Source organism: Nicotiana tabacum, chromosome 3, assembly GCF_000715075.1.
Source record: "Nicotiana tabacum cultivar K326 chromosome 3, ASM71507v2, whole genome shotgun sequence".
Lineage (NCBI taxonomy): Eukaryota > Viridiplantae > Streptophyta > Magnoliopsida > Solanales > Solanaceae > Nicotiana > Nicotiana tabacum.
Genome location: NC_134082.1, coordinates 83,837,762 through 83,858,459, shown reverse-complemented (window position 1 = coordinate 83,858,459; position 20,698 = coordinate 83,837,762). Strand labels below are relative to the sequence as shown.

The following is a 20,698-nucleotide window of genomic DNA, read 5'->3' as shown; positions in this document are numbered from 1 at the left end:
TTCAAACATAATCACCCACTATAAATTACCCGCTCTATAATACATTTGTAACACTTCATATTCATATTTGAAATCATCTGTTACTCACGACACTATCACATCCAAAAGATCATTTTCGAAACACACGACCACTCTTATAACAACTCCATCGGTTTCGTTCGTTGTTGGATCCAGGACTACACACGACCAGATTCCCGTAACACCAGGGATATGTAGGCTACTTAGGAACCAGGGTTCGACCCCATTTTTTTCAAATCACATTATCCTTCATATAATTCGGCCAAAATTGGTCATTATTTTCTTTACCCAACAACTCTTTCATCATTTTCGGGTAAAGAGGGGCAGCTATTGATACCCAATTGTGCCCTCATATTTTCTAATATATATATATACTTTCAAAACATCAACTTTGCATCATTATTTTTATAATTTCCATAATTTTAAGAGCTTTTAAATTGATTTTCCTGCATTTAAATTACTTGAATAATTATTAATTACCCCTTCAAATTATTTTGTGATGACTTAGTTACCTAAAATTATTATTTTCACCTATAATATATGTTTCAACTATTTTACTTTATTTCATATTATTACATTAGCATTTATTGAGCTATTTATCTAATTTTGCAATAATAGCATGTATTCATATACAAATGCTCCTTATTTGTACTATTTGTGCCAAAAAATAACATTTTATATCTATATAGTGCTAAATAATTATTTTTAATCATTTTAGTGCACAAAATATTTTTATAAATTATTTTGCTAAATTATATGTGTTTCAAAGGCTGGCCTAATTTTGAGTTATTTTTCGGACCAAATTAGCCCAGTACCTTAGCCCAATAATCCCAGCACGAACCAAACAACCCCTTAACCTAAAACCCAGTCGGTAACTATTCTAATTGACCCGCCTCATTCATGTTTAAATCCCTACCGTTGATCTCACAAGATCAATGGCCCTCGTTCATTCTACTCTTTTGATAAACCCAATCCAGAAACCCTAACCCCATTTACCCCGATACGCTGCCTTTGAATTCGATTTTCTCCCCTCTATAGAAACCCTAGCCGCCATCTCAGATCTCTCCAAATTCGTTTCAACCATGGATTATTTCCATGATTTCTTTACCTTTTATGTGTTATCCCGGTATTTTCTACAAAACTATGGTATCACTTAGTACTTGCCTAAATGTGGCAGGTACTATCTCCGAGAATCCGGTAATTCCACTTCAACTGCTTAAATCTGGATAATATTTAGTCCATATACATCATGACCATAGCTATATGGGTTTGATTAGCCAAGATTTTCGGCCAATCATCGACTTCTGTCAACTAGGGTTTACCTATTTTTTCCCTAATCCCATTTTTATTGATTCTGCATGTTAATACTTCCTTATTTATGTTTCATTTTACAGTTTTACTTGTTTACTTGTTCGATTTCTGTCACTATATAAACCCCTCCCCATTCCCCTTTGAGAGAGAGACTTTAATCGATAATTTCACTGAAATTTTGAAGCTTTGTTCTATTATTCTCTCATTATCTTGTTATGTACTTTGTTTTGGCCGGCTGAAAGCCAAGGCCACTAAGATTCTAGTGTTCGAACTTTCTCTTGGTATAAGCATTGTCCGTGGTTCTTTTAAAGCTCTTGGTAACTTTGACGCAATGAGGATCTGGGTTCTTGTGGATCTTTTATTCTTTATTATTGTCCGTTTAACTGTTAAGCCACTTGACTTTTGCAATTTCCTTATGTGTCTGAGATCCATGGCTTAATGTGTTTCTGGGTCACTTTTATGCATGACTATCTTAACTTTAAACTTGTTTTAAGTCTCTTTGGCATTTAACTTCTCATAATGCTGCTAGTTCTAAGATTGGTTATGCCTGACTCGGATAATTTGACCCTCCTAAGCTCGTCTAACTAATGTATTGGTGCCTGAATGTTCATAAATATGCTTACTTGCTTTGTCCTGAATCTTTGTAATGAATGCTTCACATTTGTAATGACCTGTGTTCGAACTTCCTTTGTTAACTATGACATGTTTCTCTGCTACTTTGTCACTCAGCATGCTCACTTGATCTCATACCCCTTTAGTGATTGTTTGAGGTTTTAGAACAGTCATCTTATTTTTCTTAAACTGCTTCATGATATTAGGTGAATCTCTGACATAACTTGGACATTCTTTAGTTAATTAGTCTACTGTGTCAATGCCTGAATACCTACATTTGCTGTTTGACATGTCTTTGCTTTCTCATTCTGTTCTGAATCTCTGTAATGATAGTCTTGCATATGTAATGTGTTCTAATTTGTGTCAAGACCTTTTTATATCGACTACGATCTTGCTTCTCTGCTAATATGTCCCTTAGTATGTCTTTGGTTCACTTGATACCCTGTTCCATTATTATTTTGCTTATCACAACGTGTGTTCCTCATCATGTCTACATGCTGAATAACATGACACTAGGATGCATACTTATCATAATTTGGACATCATAGGTTTTATTTTGTTTAGTATTGTGCCTCTGTGCATGATAATCTTTGTCAATCCTGCAAACTTGTCCCCCCCCCCACCTTTAACTCTTTCAATATGTCCATGTGTTATTTTTATAAGTGTTGAATCTGCTTCAAAGTTCTCGCTAAACTTACTTCATGAATAATTTGATTATTTGCATCGTGTTCTCAACCATGCTATGTCTACTTTAAGTTATAAGTGTATTCCCCCAACTTTTGTCCCTCAACCATTGTCCACTCTCCCTTATTTTTTACTTATGCTATTCTGAACTTCTCATTCTTAGTCGGCTGAAATCCAAGGCTACCAAGGCTCTTACTATTGACCTCCTTAGTGTGAGCACTTCTCAGGGTCTATTTGAGACCCTTACGAACTTTAACACACAGATTTGGGTCTTTAGACACTCCCTCAAACTTGAACTATCCCACTCAACCATTTCTTCCTATTATATGCTGAATATCTAAGCTGGTTGGTTTAAGTGATTCAATGCTTGGCAATATGGTTGTGTGATTTGTCTTTGAGCTCTTCTATAGATTCTAGGTTGTGTTGACGAATATGGCTCCTTGTTGGAAACTTGGGTATGCTATATGAGGATTGGTGAAGGCCAAGACAGTGCCAGGTATTATTTTTTGGGCCTTCTGTGGGCCTACTATTATTATTTATAAAATATTTATAATCTTATCCATTATTGGTCCTATAATAATTTGTAATGAACAATTGGGTATTAGTAAAAACGGAAAATAGGTAGATTCTTAAATTTTGCATGAAAAGGGTAGATAATATGCCTATAAGACTCATTGATTCACTTGCTATATGTGTCGTTCGATCATTATGTGCACTATAGAAATCATGTCATTAGAGGAAGTGCACACACACACACTGTCTGCTAGCAAATATGAATTCAAATGCTACAATCATTCTTACTGCTACGTGCTACTAGAAAACCTGTCTATAGGAATAAATGTCATTAAACTATCTTTCAATTCGCCTTAACATGTTCATTAGAAATCATGTCTATAGGATTTTGATCACTTTATTTTCTATTGTCTCACATTTTTCACTAGAAGCAATGCGTATAGGATTTTAATCATTTTGTTTGTTATCATTCTATTCACCTAGAAAACATGTCTATAGGGTAAAGTATAACAATAAAATCGATTCCAAGTGGCAATTCTAGAGATCCCGTCTATAGGATTCCACTATCCGCCTTAGTAATTATTAATACTGCAACTCTCAACTTTGTTTACTATTTCACTTAGGCCACTAGCAAAATGCATGAGTAATTCTGAGTTTCTCCTAATATATTTCACTATCATATGGAGCCTAAATCACTTAAACGCACAGTCTGTAGGTTAAAATACTAGAAATCTGCAATCTCAAATCGGCATGCGAATCGTATAATTATTTTGAGATAAACAACTCCTGGCTTTTGAAACTTCTTGTATACTTTGATTCTTTGTCACGTAGAAATCATGTCCATAGGGCTTAAGATTCTTCTGAATTGCCTAACATGAAAACTTGTCTTTCGTTCATTTGTTGCCTAAGTGTGGAGGAAAACTTGAGCCCTTAACTGCCCATATTTGAAGTCCAATATGTTTTGCATGTCGCATAGTTTTGACATTTCTCAGCAGCCTAAGTGAGGTGAACATAGTAATCGGGTAGCAGGAGATGATAGTCTGTGCCCGTTGAATAATATCAGTAACTCCCTACCTTAAGGGAGTTAAGAAGTATTATTTATATTACACGGGGTGATCCTTTAGGCTAAAAAACTTAGGACCCCCCTCTCTCTTTTATATTCTGCTATAGCTGCATCCCTGTATCTGTACTATGATTTGTACTAATCATGTTGTAATAGAATTATTTGACTTTTGAATTCCCTTTGTTTATTTGAACACTTAGTTTAATTGTAATCCACATAATCTTAAGTTCGGCCGGGGACCCATAGCTGTGGACTTCAAAGAGTTCCTAACACCTTCTCTTTGAGGTAATTTGAGCCCTTACCCGATCTTTGCTGCCGTTGAATATTCAAACAGAGGTATCTGCATAATAAGTGCCCTAATGCACCTTAAAATTATTAGGTGGAGACTCTTTTTCTTTAGCACTCTATCTCCCATTCCAAAAGGAGTTATCATGATATAGAAATCCGCTTTCGCGAGAAAACGAGGCGTGGCAGCGCACAGAATTGTGCGGCCGCACAACCTACGTAGGGGAAATTTTGTTCGATAATTTTAGCTGGGTATAAATAGATTTTTTTGTCATTTTAGGTTAAGTTTGGTGCATCTGAGAATAGATTGCCATTTTTCTTTATTGTATTGGGTAACTTTGTAATAGTTTAACATTTTAATAAGGTTTTCTTCCCTTAATCATCTACAATGAATTTTATCTTAGTTTCTTCTTTAATTTCTTTATTTTCCATGAGTAGCTAAACCCTTGGCTAGGGTTGTGACCCAACCCAAGTATGGGTACTGAATGGGTGATTGATTTAGGACTTATTTATGATTGGGTATATGATATTTAGCCTAGTTCCTCCTTGAATTTGAGAATTGATGGTTGTAAATATTGATTCATTCCTAATTGACTTAGTCTCTACTTGAGAAAGAGAGACTAAGTCTATGATTACTTGGCTAACAAGAAATTGGGGTGAACTCAAGAAATGGATAGCCCCAATTAAAGGGTCGAGCCTAGAGATAGTAAGACCCGACTTGAGCATCTACCACTTGTTTTTTGTGAAATGCCCATTTGGACTTGAGAAAACCAAATTGGGAAAAATCACTCAAACTACCAAGAGGTATAGAGTGAGTAATTGCGTGTGATTGCTATATTGTATCCCCATCAACCAAACATGCCCTAAAGCTCTCAATCCATTAGGTAACCATCTAGGAGGAAGTTACAATCCTAGGTCTTTTATAACATGAAAAATAACAATACCAAAAACATTGTCTCTTAGCTTTTCAATTACAAGCATTAGCATACAAAATAGAAGTAGAAAAGGAACAACTGGATATGTGGAAGTGCAATCCTGGGCACGTCATACACTAGACTAGGTATATACCTAATCCCACATAAAGCTCTCTGTGGATTCGACCCCGACTCGCGTTGGGTGTTTATCATTGCATTAACCGCCTCGCAATCCCAATTAGAGGTGTGCGCTTAGGTAATATCAATTTTTGGCTCCGTTGTAGGGGAACTAAAAATGAATTTAGCTATATATTTGGTTTTGTGTGTGATTTGTCTTCTTTTCCTTCTGAGTTACTAATCGTTTCGTGAAACAATTGTAAGCGAGCTCTTAACAATAATGATCCTCTTGGAAACGTGCCATTGGGGGATGACGGGGATGATGAACAAGTTGATGAGGTTCCTCTTGAACCTCAAGGAAACAAACGAGGCTGCTCGCCTCAAGACAACATTCCCGCTCCTCCACCACCTCCCCTAAGAGTGGCGGTATACCAGGTATTGCCGAACGAAGGATACGCAAGTGCCATTTTCCCACCCCGCATTAGGGCGGAAAACTTTCAAATCAGATATGTCATGCTTACATTGTTGGAACAACGGGGATTCTTCACCGGGGCTCCGAGTCAAAATGCATACAAGAACTTGAAAGGATTTCTTGACACATGTTGGGGGAGTAAACAAGCCAATGTCTCTGAGGATGCTTTTCGGTTGAGGCTATTCCCTTTCTCTATTCGAGGGAAGGCCGTAGATTGGTCGGAGAGGTTCCCAAATCAGTCTATCCATACATTGGATGAATTAGGTGAGGAATTCATTTCCAAGTCCTTTTCGCCCGGGCATATTGCAACTCTTAGGGATGGGATTCTAGCTTTCAAATAAGAACCTAATGAGCCTTTATATTAGATATGGGAAAGGTATCGTACAATGGTGAAAGAGTGCCAGAACATTGACATGACGAAGGCTATGATTCAACAAACTTTGTATAGGGAAATCAACACTACCAATCAATGCGTGGTCAACCAACTGGACGGTGGAAATTTCATGACAATGCCCTATGCGGAAGATTGTGAGATTCTTGATGAAATGGCAAATAATTTATTGGCATGGAAAAGTAGAGCAAACATTCCTCAAGGTGATCCAAATGTGATTCACTTGCATAAATAAATACATGATCATGGGCAAGCAATTGCCGAATTGATCACCATAATGAATCAAGTGCCAAAGCTCACTTCAAAAAGTTCAAGGTCCTAAGCTAGTAAATTTATTGGAAGGAGTTAGTATGATGGTAAAAAATAGAAGACAAAAGGGTCCTCAAGTGCAAAACCGGGTTGAAAACTATGAGCAAGATGATAGTGGATTTGATCGATATGAACAATACAATGAGCAAGAGGAGGAAGTACAATATGTGAACAACTTACAAGAGCAAAGAAACAACAATCAAGGCCCAAGTTAACAATAATGTGACCACAAGGAAATTAAGTAAATTGGAATTCAAGCAATCAAGGTGGTTGGAACAATCAATACAACCAAGGGAATTGGAACAATCAAGGCAATCAAGGAAATTGGAATGGTCAAAATAAACAAGGCAATTGAATTGGCAATAATCAAGGCTATTGGGGAGGTAACAACCAAGGAGGGTGGAACAACAATAATAATCGGGGGTCGGGTTTTCAAAGGCCCATGATGTTTCAACAATCGAGTAACCCACCTCCGTATCCTTCTCAAGGTCCGATCTATTCCAACAATGAGATGGGACGAATCAATAAAATGTTTAAATAAATTATGGAGAAGAATGCTGACTCCAATGCTCAACTAGCCTCTCACAACACTTTTATTCACAATTTGGAAGTTCAGTTGGGCCAAATCTCACAAGCTTTGAATTCTCATCCTAAGAGAGCACTACCAAGTGATACGGTGGTGAACCCAAAGGGTGAGAACAACACGGGACATGCCATGGCCATTACTATAAGGAGTGGAAAAGGTGGGGATGCAACCACCTCAATCCAAAAGAAAATTGTGGATGAGGAACAATTGGTACAAGAAGATGAGATGCCAAGCAATGTAGTGCAAGAGAATGATGAGGTGAGAATTGATATTGAAGACAATGTGGAGGAGATTCAAGAAGAAGTGAACCTGTCTAAGGAGCACATTGTTGACATACCAGGACCTGTAGTGCCAATGTCTAAGGAGCCAATGCCAAGGCCTCCCCCTCCATACTCTCAAAGGCTTGCTAAGAAAAATAGCGAGAACCAATTCAAAAAGATTATTGACATGATGAAGAGTTTGTCTATTAATTTACCATTGGTTGAGGCCTTGGAGTAAATGCCGAGCTATGCAAAGTTCGTGAAGGATTTGGTGATAAAGAAAAGATAAATGAATTGTGAGACTATCAAGATGACACATCAAGTGAGTGCTATTGTGCACTATATGGCTCTGAAATTGGAAGATCCCGACGCTTTCACAATCCCTTCCACTATTGGGAGCGCCGAGTTTGCCAAATCTCTATGTGATCTAGGGGCAAGTATCAACTTGATGCCCTACTTGGTGTTCAAAACTTTGGGAATTAGGAAACCAAGACCCGCATCTATGAGGTTGCAAATGGCGGATGCACTATGAAGAGACCATTGGGCATTATGGATTATGTGTTGGTTCGTGTTGATAAGTTCATCCTTCCGGTAGATTTTGTGATCCTTGATTGTGAAGTGGACTATGAGGTGCCTATTATTTTGGGTAGACCTTTCCTTGCTACGAGGACGGCTCTTATTTATGTGGAAGCCAGTGAACTCCTTTTCCGGATGGGTGATAAAAATGTGGTCTTCCATGTGTGCAAATTTATGAGGCAACTGAATAGCAATGAAGTTTGTTCGTTCGTGGATTTGGTGACCGATGCGATAATTGATGATTTTAGTGCAACAATGAATGATGAGGATAATTTGGAAGCCATTTTGCTCAACCTTGATAATGACGAAGAGAATGAGAACTATGTGGAATATGTAAATGCATTGCAAGGAATGGGGTCGTACACTTATGAACCCCGCAAGTTATCCTTGGATCTTGAAAAACGGAAGACTCCTCCAACAAAGCCCTCAATCAAGGAGCCTCCCACTTTGGAGTTAAAGACTTTTCCTCCGCATCTCAGGTATGAATTCCTCGGCCCCTCTTCTACTTTACCGGTTATTCTTTCGTCTTGTTTGACTACAGGCATGTAGAGTCCATGTTGGAGGTGCTACAAAGGAGGAAGAGAGAAATTGGATGGACATTGGCGGATATTCGGGGCATAATCCCTGCATATTGCATGCACAAGATTATTTTGGAGGATAGTGCTAAACCCTCCATTGAACATCAAAGAAGGCTAACTCTAGCCATGACACAAACACTAAAGTTTATGATTTACAAGAGTTTTCTAATCAATGCTTCTAGACAAGCTAAATAGGAATTACAATGAAGAACTATTATAAAGTTACAAATCTACTAAGGACATACAAAGACTTGATATGGGAATTGGTACGTAGCAGCGTTGTACTTTGTTCTTGATGCACTGGAGAATTGTTCTTCTTGGTAATCAATCACTTGGAGTGCTTGAGTAAATTTTCTGGTGTTCCAGTGATGTTTTTTATAGGATTAATGTTAATATAGCATTAATGGCATCACTTGAATGACATAAGCACTTAATAGTACAAGTTCCTTCCCAATGGAAATGACTGTTGTACTATTTGCATATGCAGTGCAGTCAGTCACTTTCCAGCTATGGAGAGTTGACTTCGTATAGTCACCAGCGCAATCCAAGATCATTTGTTGTTTGTGTTGATTCTTTAACTTCTTAAGTTCTGACAACTCTCTCCAGCTTTAGTCATATTGTTTTCATGCGTTTGAGAGTGTGTACCAAAAGTGAATCAAGTTCCTTATCTGGTTCTTGACAATAAATTTGTTAGATCATCAAAACATAAAACGAAGGTACGTATAACCTATCAATTTCCCCCTTTTTGATGATGACAACCTTATAATTGAAAATCCAGCAAAAAAATAGATAGTGCACCATGAACCTCACAAAGTTCCCCCTAAATTTGTACTTCCCCCTTAATCAGTTCACGTCTAAATTTATCTTCCCTTTTTGGCATTATTAATAACACAATCAAGCAAACAACATAAAAAATTGTAGCGTAGTTAACTCATTCCACTTGTGTGCACATAAATATGATAGAAAATAGAGACAGAAAATCAATAGCATTAACAACAAAAAGGGAAAGAGTTGCATTAAACACATTTGATTGTTACAACGAGAGTAGCATCATTGTTTTCATCCACAAAAAAAAATAAGTACCACAAATATCATCAAAACAAACTTGAAAGAGAAAGACACTGAAAACTGGTCAAGAAGGGAACATTTCTTAGGGGAAACTAGAGGAAGAGGGCTTGGAAGAGGCGGCAAGAGTTTTGAGAACAAGATCCATCCGAGCATTAAAGGAAGAGGGCATTCTGTTTTGAGAACAGAATGAGGTGGCATGCATATGTAACTGCCTCAGCCCAAAAATTATTTTCCCAAGCCAGCATTGGACAACAAACATCGTACCTTTTCCAGCAAGGTCCAGTTCATACGTTCTACCACTCCATTCTGTTGTGGTGTATGTCTGACAGTGAAGTGTCGGACGATGCCATCATTTTCACAGACCTTATTAAAATGATCATTTTTGTATTCACCTCCATTGTCTATGCGAATATAGTTGATCCTCCTGCCTGTTTGATTCTCCACCATCATTTTCCATTTGAGAAAAATTCTCAACGCTTCATCTTTGCTCTTTATTGTATACACCCACACTCTTCGGAAAAATCATCAGCAAAGGTTACAAAATAGTGCTTCCCATCCAATGAAGGTGTTTTGGAAGGACCCCAAACATCAGAGTGTACAATCCTTGACACAAATTTAACCCTTGTCTGTTTCCCTTTGACATAATGCTCGCAAAACTCCAAGTTGCAAGCCTTTACTCCTTTTAACAATCCTTGATCTGATAAAGTTTTCAAGGATTTACCTCCAGCATGTCCCAAGCGCATGTGCCATAGCCTTGTTGCTTCTGCCTCTTTTTCGTTACTGGATGTTATTGTCGTTGTCTCAATAACTGTACTACCGCGATAATGGTACATGTTATTGTTCTTCCGATTGGCCTTCATTACCACTAGTGCACCGGATCATACTCTCATTACTCCATTTTCTGCAATGATTTTGAACCCTTTTGATTCTAGGGCTCCCACAGAGATGAGATTCTTCTTCAAATCCGGTACATATCGAACATTTGTTAATGTTCTGATCATTCCATCATGGTTCCTTAATTGTATTGAACCAATGCCATATGAGGTAAGAGGGCTGTTATCCGCTGTGTGGATGACTCCGTATTCCCCTTCTTCAAAATCCACGAACCAATCCCTGTTGGGACACATATGATAACTACAAGCCGAGTCCATCAACCATATGTCTGATGATGTTGATGGCTTTGTTGTAACTAATGAGAAGTCTGAATCATCACAATCAGCTACATTTGAATCCATAATGGCCTTTCCATTGTTATGTTTGGCCTTATTCTTCAACTTCGGACAGTCTTTCTTCCAGTGTCCCTTTTCTCGACAAAAGGCACATTCATCTTTGATGGGTCTAGATCTTGACTTGGATCTTCCCTTCTTTGTCTTCATTTGATTTTGAGGACGACCCCTCACAACCAGTGCTTCTCTTTCTCCGCCCTTTTGTTTTTCTCCCTTTCTTTGTTCATAGCTGTACAAAGCCGAACAAACTTCTCTGAGAGAAATTTCGTCATTCCCATGGAGTAGAGTAGTTTCAAGGTGCTTGTACTCATCAGGAAGTGACCCCAATAACATCAAGGCCAAGTCACCATCATCAAAAGTTGCATCCATATTTTGCAAATCTGTGACCAACTTATTGAAACTGGCGATATGTTCGTTCATTGTGGTACCAGGAACATAGGTGAAGCGAAACAGTCTCTTCTTCATGTCCAATTTATTTTGACTGTTTTTCTTCAAAAATTTATCCTCCAATGCTTTCCATAATTTACTTGCAGAAGTTTCCTTTGTGTATGGATATTTTTGCTCTCTAGCAAGGTAGGATCGAATGGTACCGCAAGCAACATGGTTGATAATTCTCCAATCTTCTTCTCCAATAACATCTGGTCTTTTTTCTTCAATGGCAAGATCTAGCCCTTGTTGAAAGGACATCTAGAACCTTGACTTGCCACACCCAAAATGTCCTGACCCGTCAAAAATTTCAACCGCAAATTTCACATTTGACATAATTCTTGTCATAAGCGAAGATGCCAATGATGACGTATTGTTGACACTTGATGTAGATTCTTCTTTTTTATTGTCTCTCATCTTTGACACAAATATTATTTAATAGTTGATGATACAAATCAAGATTATTTCCTTTCTAGTGTGGAAGATCAGACTAAGCTACAACCACAAAGCATACTCAGACAGAACCTTGACTCAGTTACCAAGATAAATTTTTTCTGATGTGGAAGATCAGACTATGCTGCAACCACAAAGCATACTTAGACAGTACCTTGGCTCTGATACCAATTGTTGCTGAAGCCAAATGTATATAGTGTGTATGAGTCACAACTACTATACCAAAAATTATGACAGACACCAAATAATAAAGAAGACAATAAAGCAACAATAAAAGGAATACCAGAATTTACGAGGTTCGGCCAATTTTCCTACTTTCTCGGACACAACCAATATTTTATTCCACTCCAAAAATACAAGTGAAATAATACTAAAGAGAGAAGATACAAATGCCTTAAGAAGATAAGAAGGCAAATGAGAGGTGTGTCTAAATCCTAAACATTAGGCCTCCTTTTATAGGGAAATATTCCCTACCAAATGGCTAAACCACCGATGTGGGATTTGCCAAATTCAACAGATATATCCTCTTGCCCGTTGGAAAGGACATAACTTCATCATTTGCTAAAGATGACACAATGGTGCATTCAGCTGGTGTTAGAATTTCATCCAACTGGTCTTTAGATAGAGACCGCAACCCTTGATCAGAGCTATTAATGATTCCTAAACTCAAAGAAGGAAATTTCAAGTCGTTTCTCGAAACTTTTAAATCCAATAGTAGACACTACCAAGGACATCTTTCCTAGAAAGAATAGAGTGCTTAGGAGAGGGTACTGCTCAGAAAAGATTAAACTCGAGGATGTGGATCAAGAAAAAGTTGAGATGGCTAAAAATCTAAACTAGGACTACAGTTATAGCATAGCACCGGAAATCTCAGGACGGCTGGTGCACGCACTACATGTGAGAACAATGGAATGGAGCCAACAGTTAGCACATATTCGATGCAGAGGATTCACAAACAACTTTAGAATGCGAAATGTAAGAAGTAACCTCACGTTGGAGTAAGCAGCAGATCTGAATTTCTTGATTCCACTGTGTGGTTGAACGTCCTCAATAGTGTAACGAAGGGGAGCTTCATAGAATATGGATTTTGTTGGCCCAAGTAAAAGTTTTGAAGACTGACAAAGGAACTTAGGCCTGAACCAGGTCCATCCCTGTTGAGCACAAATACAGACAGATTTGTGCATGTGGAATGCACGTGAAAGAGATAAACCTAACTTGACAAAATTAATATCTCCTGATCCTGATCGAAAAGGTTGCATAATTGACAAGGAGAAGGACTTCTTACTCAAAGAGAACATTGTTCAAGATAGGGAAGGAGTTAGAGGTTGAGATCAACTAGAACTCTTGCTTAGGAGAGTAGTATTAGAACTCTAGTTATTCTCTTCATCTACTAACTCTAAATCGCAGGATGTTCTCACTTTACATGGTACGCACAAAAAACAGAAGTTAAACATGAATTGAGAGCAAAATAGCAAGGTTTTTTGCAAGCAGTTCGTGTGTGATTCAAGTGTGCAAACCTGAAGCTACATGAACCAGATAGAAAAATCAGCTCCAAGTGTCTGTCTTTTATTTTAATTCAATTATAGTAGGTATTTTCATATTGTACCTTTCAGCTTTATCTAGAGGCAATTGTAATAGGTACTGAGAGTATTCAAGTTAGAGTTAACTTGAAGTTGTTGCAACAGTCAGATGTTGTGTGCTACAACGTGATTATAGTTAGTCCTAGGTTTACAAAAGAGTTTTTCTAAATGCAGTTTTTGACTCAATGATTTTAGTGGAGAGTTTGGGAACATCCTATTGGAAAGTAGGTCGTGGTTTCTTCATCTTTGAGCCAGGTATTTTTCACGTAAAATACTTGTGTTCTTTAATTTCCGCATTTACTATTTCTACAATAGTAGGTTAAGGAACACTTAGAAGAATGATGTCTTTCTATAATCAGTTTAAGCGGAAAATTGGACACCACACAAATCACCCTCCTTTCCCCCCTCCCCCCCCCCCGCCCCTCTTGTGTGGTGTTACAATATAAAACATCAATTGGTATCACAACGGGTTATCCTTGAAAAGACTAACACCTTAGGAACAGATCAAGATGAGTGCACCACTTTGAAACTGGGAAGGGCAATCTACTGCTAGGCCTCCACTCTTTAATGGCCAGTACTACTCTTGGTGGAAAAACAGGATGAGAGACCACATCATCGGAGAAGATTATGAGCTATGGGAGATTGTCACTGATGGTCCCCTGGCTACCATGATGAAAAATGCTGAAGGAGTAGATATGCCAAAAACAAGAGTTGACTCCATTGCTGAGAACTTGAGGAAATGGGAAAAGAATGCTAAGGCTAAGAAATGGCTTGTGCGTGGACTTGGTCCAGACAAGTACAGTAGAATTCAAAGATGTACCACTGCTAAGGAAATCTAGGACACTCTGCAAGTGGCTCATGAAGGAACACCTCAAGTGAAGAGGTCAAGAGGAACACTACTGTATTCTCAATATGAGAATTTCACCGTGAAGGAAGGCGAAACCATCCAAGATATGTATACAAGGTTCACCACACTAACAAATGAACTTAAGTCTCTTGGAAGGGTTATTCTTGAAAAGGACAAAGTTGAGAAAATTTTGACAAGGGTTCTGTCAGTCACTTGGGAAAGCAAAATCACTGTCATTCAGGAATCAAAGAATATTGTCACTCTTAAGTTGGATGAGCTAATTGGAAATCTCACTGCCTATGAACTTAGAAGGCAAAATGAAGATGGATGCACCCAAGAAGGAAAGAGGCATGGCACTTAGAATCACTGAAGGTGCTTATCTAGAAGAGGATGAAATGGCTATGATTACAAAGGACTTCAAGAAGTACCTAATGAGAGGAAAGGGTTCCTCTAGAGGTGCAAACTACAACAAACTAAGGGTTCTTGAAAAATAGACTGTGGGACGAGTGATCACCACACCAAAAACTGTCCTCGGTGGGAAATTGAATGGGAAGAAGGAAAGAGCTGAACGAAGAAACAGGAAGAAGGAACATGTTCATCATAAGAAGAACAAAGGATCAATAAAGGCTATGGTTGTTAAGCTCATATGAGGATTCAGAGGATGAATATGGGGATGAACCAACACTTATGGCCATTGGAGAATTTGATGACGAATCTGAGGTAAGTGTAATTCATCTAAAAGACAAGATTAAAGTTTTGTCCAAAGAAAGGCTATCTGAGTTACTACTAGATTCTATTGATAAATCTGAGGATCTAAACAATGAAAAGGAACAACTGTCTAAGGAGTGTGTGATTTTAAACTCGTGCAAAAATCTGGAACTTAGGGCTAGTGAAAGTGATAGTAAAAGTACTAAGTTAAAGAACCAGATTATTAAACTTGACACCACTGTCCTAGAGCTTAGATCTGAAAATCTAAAACTGAAATTAGGAACATGTAAAAATAAAGCTGACGACACATAACTCATCTTAGAAGAAAACCTAGGAAAAATGAAAGATGAACTGTACAAAAGAGATTAGGATCTAAGTAAGGTAAAGCACGAGCTAGACAAAACCTATAAATGGAACAGGTCCTCCGATTCACTTTTATGGCTACATGAGCACCATAGTAGCAATAAGAGAGGACTTGGCTATGGGACCCCTGCACCTAAGTAGGATCCCAAAAGCAAGTACCTCACACTTCCTGAGAACAAAGTGGTCACTATAAAGGTGAATGTACTGTAAAAGAAAGAGCTAGTCAAAAGAATAAAGAATTTGTTCAATGGAAAAGTAGGCTATTAGGTTGGGCTAAAAAGAATTTAATTCATCTTTTTGCCTATAGAAAGGGATCGAAACTAGTTTGGGTTCCTAAGACTAACCCCTGATTTCGTTTTGCAGGTCCAAGTGAAGGGAAGCAGCCACATATGGTACATGGATAGTGGTTGCTCAAAGCATATGACAGGAAATAAGAACCTGTTCCTTTCACTTGAGGACATCAAAGGAGGAAATGTCTCCTTTGGAAATGGGAAGAAAGGTGAGATCATTGGGGTTGGAAAGGTAGTTAAGACTGATTCTCACTCTATTGATGATTACTCTAGGTTTACCTGGACATTGTTTTTAACATCTAAAGATAAATCATTTGACATGTTTACTTCTTTTGTTAGAAAAACTCAAAAACAACTAGGTAATCAACTTGCATCAATTAAGTCTGATCATGGAACTGAATTTGAAAATGGTAAGTTTGCTGAAATTTGTGATGTGCATGGCAGAGATCATAATTTCTCTGCTCCTAGGACTCCAAAATAAAATGGAGTAGTTGAAAGAAAGAATAGGACACTTGAAGATATGGCTAGGACTATGCTTCTTTCTAGTAAACAACCCCATAGTTTCTAGGCAGAAACTGTAAATACTACATGCTACATCATGAATAGGTGCATGACTAGACCTCTTGTAGAGAAGACTATCTATGAGTTACTTAAAGGGAGAAAACCAAATATATCCCATCTTAGGGCATTTGGATGCAAGTGCTTTATGTACAATAATGAAAAAGACTTCCTAGGTAAGTTTGATCCCAGAAGTGATGAGGGACTATTCTTGGGATATTCTTCACATAGAAAAGCTTATAAAGTTTACAACAAAAGAACTATGTGTGTAGAATAAAATGTACATGCGGTTTTTGATGAAACTAACATTCTTTATGACAGATAGGAACATGAAGATGAAGCTATTGGGCTGGTAATAAGTTTAAATGAAATCATAGTCCAGGCTGAAGCTGCACCAGAAGAAGGAATAGGTGATGGAACATGTTCTTCTATTCAGGGAAACCTGGCAGGGGGAACTGAACAAAGAGGAACTAAATCTAATACCTCAATGGAACCTATCCATGAGCCTATTCCTTAGCAACAAAACATAGGAGAAAAAACAAGAGGAAACCAGTTGGTTGTGAAACCTTACAAGTACCAAAGTTCTCATCCCACTAAGAACATAATTACTGATCCAACCTCTAGAATTAAAACTAGATCTTCATTAAAGAATCTGTGTGCTATTGATGTTTTCTTATCTCTTATTAAACCTAAAAACGTTGCTGAGGTTTTGTAGGATGTAGACTGGGTAAATGCAATGCAAGATGAACTCAACCAGTTTGAAAGGATTCAAGTTTGGCATTTGGTTCCAAAACCCAAGGACAGATCCGTAATTAGCACAAAATGGGTCTTCAGAAATAAACTTGATGAAGATGGATCTATTACAAAGAACAAGGCAAGATTAGTGGTTCAAGGATATAGCCAGGAGGAGGGCATAGACTATGATGAGACCTTTGCTCCAGTTGCAAGGTTGGAAGCAATAAGACTCCTCATAGTCTTTGCTGCTTACATGGAATTTACTATTCACCAGATGAACATCAAGAGTGCCTTCCTTAATGGCTATTTAAAGGAAGAAGTGTTTGTCAAGCAACCTCTAGGGTTTGAAAGCAAGGACTGTCCTGATCATGTGTACAGACTTGACAAGGCACTCTATGGACTCAAGCAGGCTCCTAGAGCATGGTATGAAAGATTATCAAAATTTCTGCTTGAACATGACTACAAGAGAGGTAAAATCGATAACACTTTATTCATGAAAGAAAAAGGTAAAGATCTTCTAGTAGTACAGATATATGTTGATGACATAATCTTTGGAGCAACTACTGAAAAACTAAGTAAGGAATTTGTTAAACTAATGGGGAGTGAATTTGAAATGAGTATGATGGGTGAGCTTAATTTCTTTTTAGGCTTACAAATTAAACAAAACTCAAATGGAACTATGATCCATCAGCAGAAATATGTGAAAGAGTTGCTTAAAAAGATTAAAATGGAAGAATCAAAGAAATCAATACTCCTATTGCAACAAACACAAAATTAGATATAGATGAACCTGGTTCATCTGTTGATCAGAAGTTGTATAGGGGAATGATTGATTCACTTTTTTATCTTACTGCTAGCAGACCTGACATTGTTTTCAGTGTAGGTCTTTGTGCTCGATTTCAAGTAAATCCAAAGAAGTCCCACCTGACTGTTGTCAAGAGAATATTGAGACACTTGAAAGGCACCACTGACCATTGCCTTTGGTATCCAAAAGGTAGAATTTTAACCTAGTGGGATATGTTGACGCTAATTATGCAGGTTTCAATGTAAACAAGAAGAGCACCTCAGGTATAGCACACTTTCTTGATTCATGTCTTGTATAATGGGCTACTAAAAAGCAAAATTCAGTGGTTTTATCTACTGCTGAAGCTGAGTATGTTGTCAATGCTTCATGTTGTGCTCAATTGTTGTGGATCAAACATCAATTAATGGATTTTGGAATTGATGTTGGTTGCATCCCTATTTTTTGTGATAATACTAGTGTCATTAGTATGACAAAGAACCCGGTTCATCATAAGAGAACTAAGCACATAGATGTTAGGCACCATTTTCTGAGAGACAACTATGAGAAAGACTTGATCACTATGGAGTTTTGTGTTACTGATAAGAAAATTGCTGACATTTTCACAAATCCTTAAGTAGATATCATTTTGAAACAAACAGGTTGGAATTAGGGATGATCAAGATCACCTAAAAGGACCAGTTCAATGCTAAACGGAAAAAAAAATTAAAAATTAAAAAAAAATGGTTAGAAAGTCTATAAATTGTACATAAGTAGACTAAATCTTGCTCAGTCTCATACTTTCAATAGTATACTCTTATGCCATGTGTTAAAATGACTCGTTAATCTCTAATGATGTTGTCTCTATTTTTGCAAATTTAGAATTACAAAGAGAATTATCAGTGAAGAATCTGGTTCATCAAGATAACACGGTATGTTTTCTACACTCTGCATATTTTAAAATAATAATATTTGAATCATGAGTAGAGTCATACCTAAGCTAAATTTCTTTTGAACATATATAAATAAGTGAACAAGTTCTATTCAAAGACTCACACAAAAATTAACTCACCTAGATTCTAGGGAAGCCTCAACCGTCTTTTCAAAACTGAAATTTCAGTTTGATTAGACTTCTATTTGATTGATAAACTGGTGTTACTCATTATTACCCCCTTCCTTTAAATCATTCATCATCATCCCTCCCATTCTCTCATAATTCCCAAAAATCGTCAAAATTTCTCTCCTCTCTCTTCTTCCAAAATTCAATTTACCCATCCTTTTCCTCACGGAATCAAGAACAATGACTAATCCTCAAGATAACCCTGGTACACCCCTACCATGTTCCTCATCTTCTACTACCCCTCAACCTAGGAGACGACGAGTAAAAATGCTTGCTTGAAAAACTGTAGCTAGAGGTGTGCTTTCAAGGAAACTCAATGCACAATTATAGGCAAGTCAAGCCCAAGAACCCAAAACTCTGACGACTCTTTCAAGTCTACAACTAAGGGGGAAGGAACTGGGTCTTCCGATTCTGAGTAGGTAACATCTGTGCCAAACCCTTATACTAAGGTCATTTCTGATTTGGCTGAAAATTTAGAAAATAGATTTACATTGGTTGGGTCTCTGGTGGATGTGGAAACGCCTGATTCCAGAAGGAGAGGAGGTAAAATAAAAGAGAAAAAGAAAAAGAGAGTGAGGGTATGCGAAGTGATGAGAGGGGAAAAGGGAAAGACGTGGCTGATTCTTCACCTACTTCTGAAACTGATAGAATGGCTATCTGTGGAGCAGAGTCAGAAAAGGTAGAGGAAAGCGAAAAGAAAGCAAGGGGAAGTGGATCAGGAGAATCCATTGAAAGGCTGGTTAATCTTGGAAAGCATACAGATGAATCTGGTTCATCCTTTGAAGAAACCCTAGCAGATACAGTTATATCCCCAAGAAAAGGAGAACTCCAAAAACAAAGACCCTTGGAACAGCAAGAGCCAACAAGAAAAGGAAGGTTGCTCCTTTTGACACTACTAAGATTTCTCTCCCAAGAGGAAGAGCCACGAGGTGCAAGTTGAAGCAAAGTGAGGAGGAGTTGCAGAAAGCTTTAGAAGGAAGTAAGAAGAAAAGGATGGACAAAGGGAAAGAAAAAGTTGGAGATTATGTTGAGGCTGTTGATGTGGATGAGATACCTGGTCCATCAGGGTGAAAAAGTGACTGCTAAGGTGGAGGTTCAGACCCGCAAGCCCAAGAAAGCCAAGACTTCTTCTAAGAAGTCTAAATCTATATCCAAGTCTGCTGAACCATCTACCCTAGCAAAGAGGACCAGGTCTGTAGTGAAACTTAAACAAGTAAACATTGCTAAAGAAGAGGAATCGAGTGAAGAAGAGGAGGATGGATCAGACAGTGAAGTGGACAAGCTGGCCAAGTTTGGCAAAAAGGACTATCTTGAAGGGTAGACTCCTACAGGATCCGGAAGAAGAATGGATGGTCTTACTAGTGGAAAAGCTAGAGGTGCAAGGATGGAAGGACATGGTCCTTCAAATGGATGGTAGATTAGCTAGGGCTAAAGTAGTTGAGTTTGTGGAAAATACTGTTGTGCAGAATGGAAGAGCTACCAGCTTGGTGAAAGGGGTGCAAATCTCTTTTAATATGAAAGAGTTGGGTGAAATTCTAGGTGTACCTACTGAGGGGTACAATGATTACACAAGGCTTAAGTGGCCAAGCCTAGAAAATCTTCCGACTGCCCTTTCCATCATCAGAAATTTCAGTGACCATGATCAGGAAAGTGAGCCCAAGGTGTTTACTAGAGTGCAATGAAGCCTTCCCACAAGGTGCTATTTGAATTTGTCATCAAATGTGTTCTTCCTAGCCTAGAGAGGAGGCATATTGCAAACTTCATGGACTTGTTTCTGATGGAGTGTCTAGACAGTGGGAAGCAGATAAATTGGCTTGGGTTTATATTCCAGCTTCTTGATAGAGTTATCAATTG

The 20,698-nt window shown here is 38.0% G+C and overlaps 1 pseudogene; it reads right to left on the bottom strand.

Annotated features, from left to right (window-relative positions):
• Positions 1-12,596, bottom strand: part of LOC107815478 (S-adenosylmethionine decarboxylase proenzyme-like) — a 35,560-nt pseudogene extending 22,964 nt beyond the window's left edge.
• Between the last annotated feature and the right edge of the window lie 8,102 nt (positions 12,597-20,698).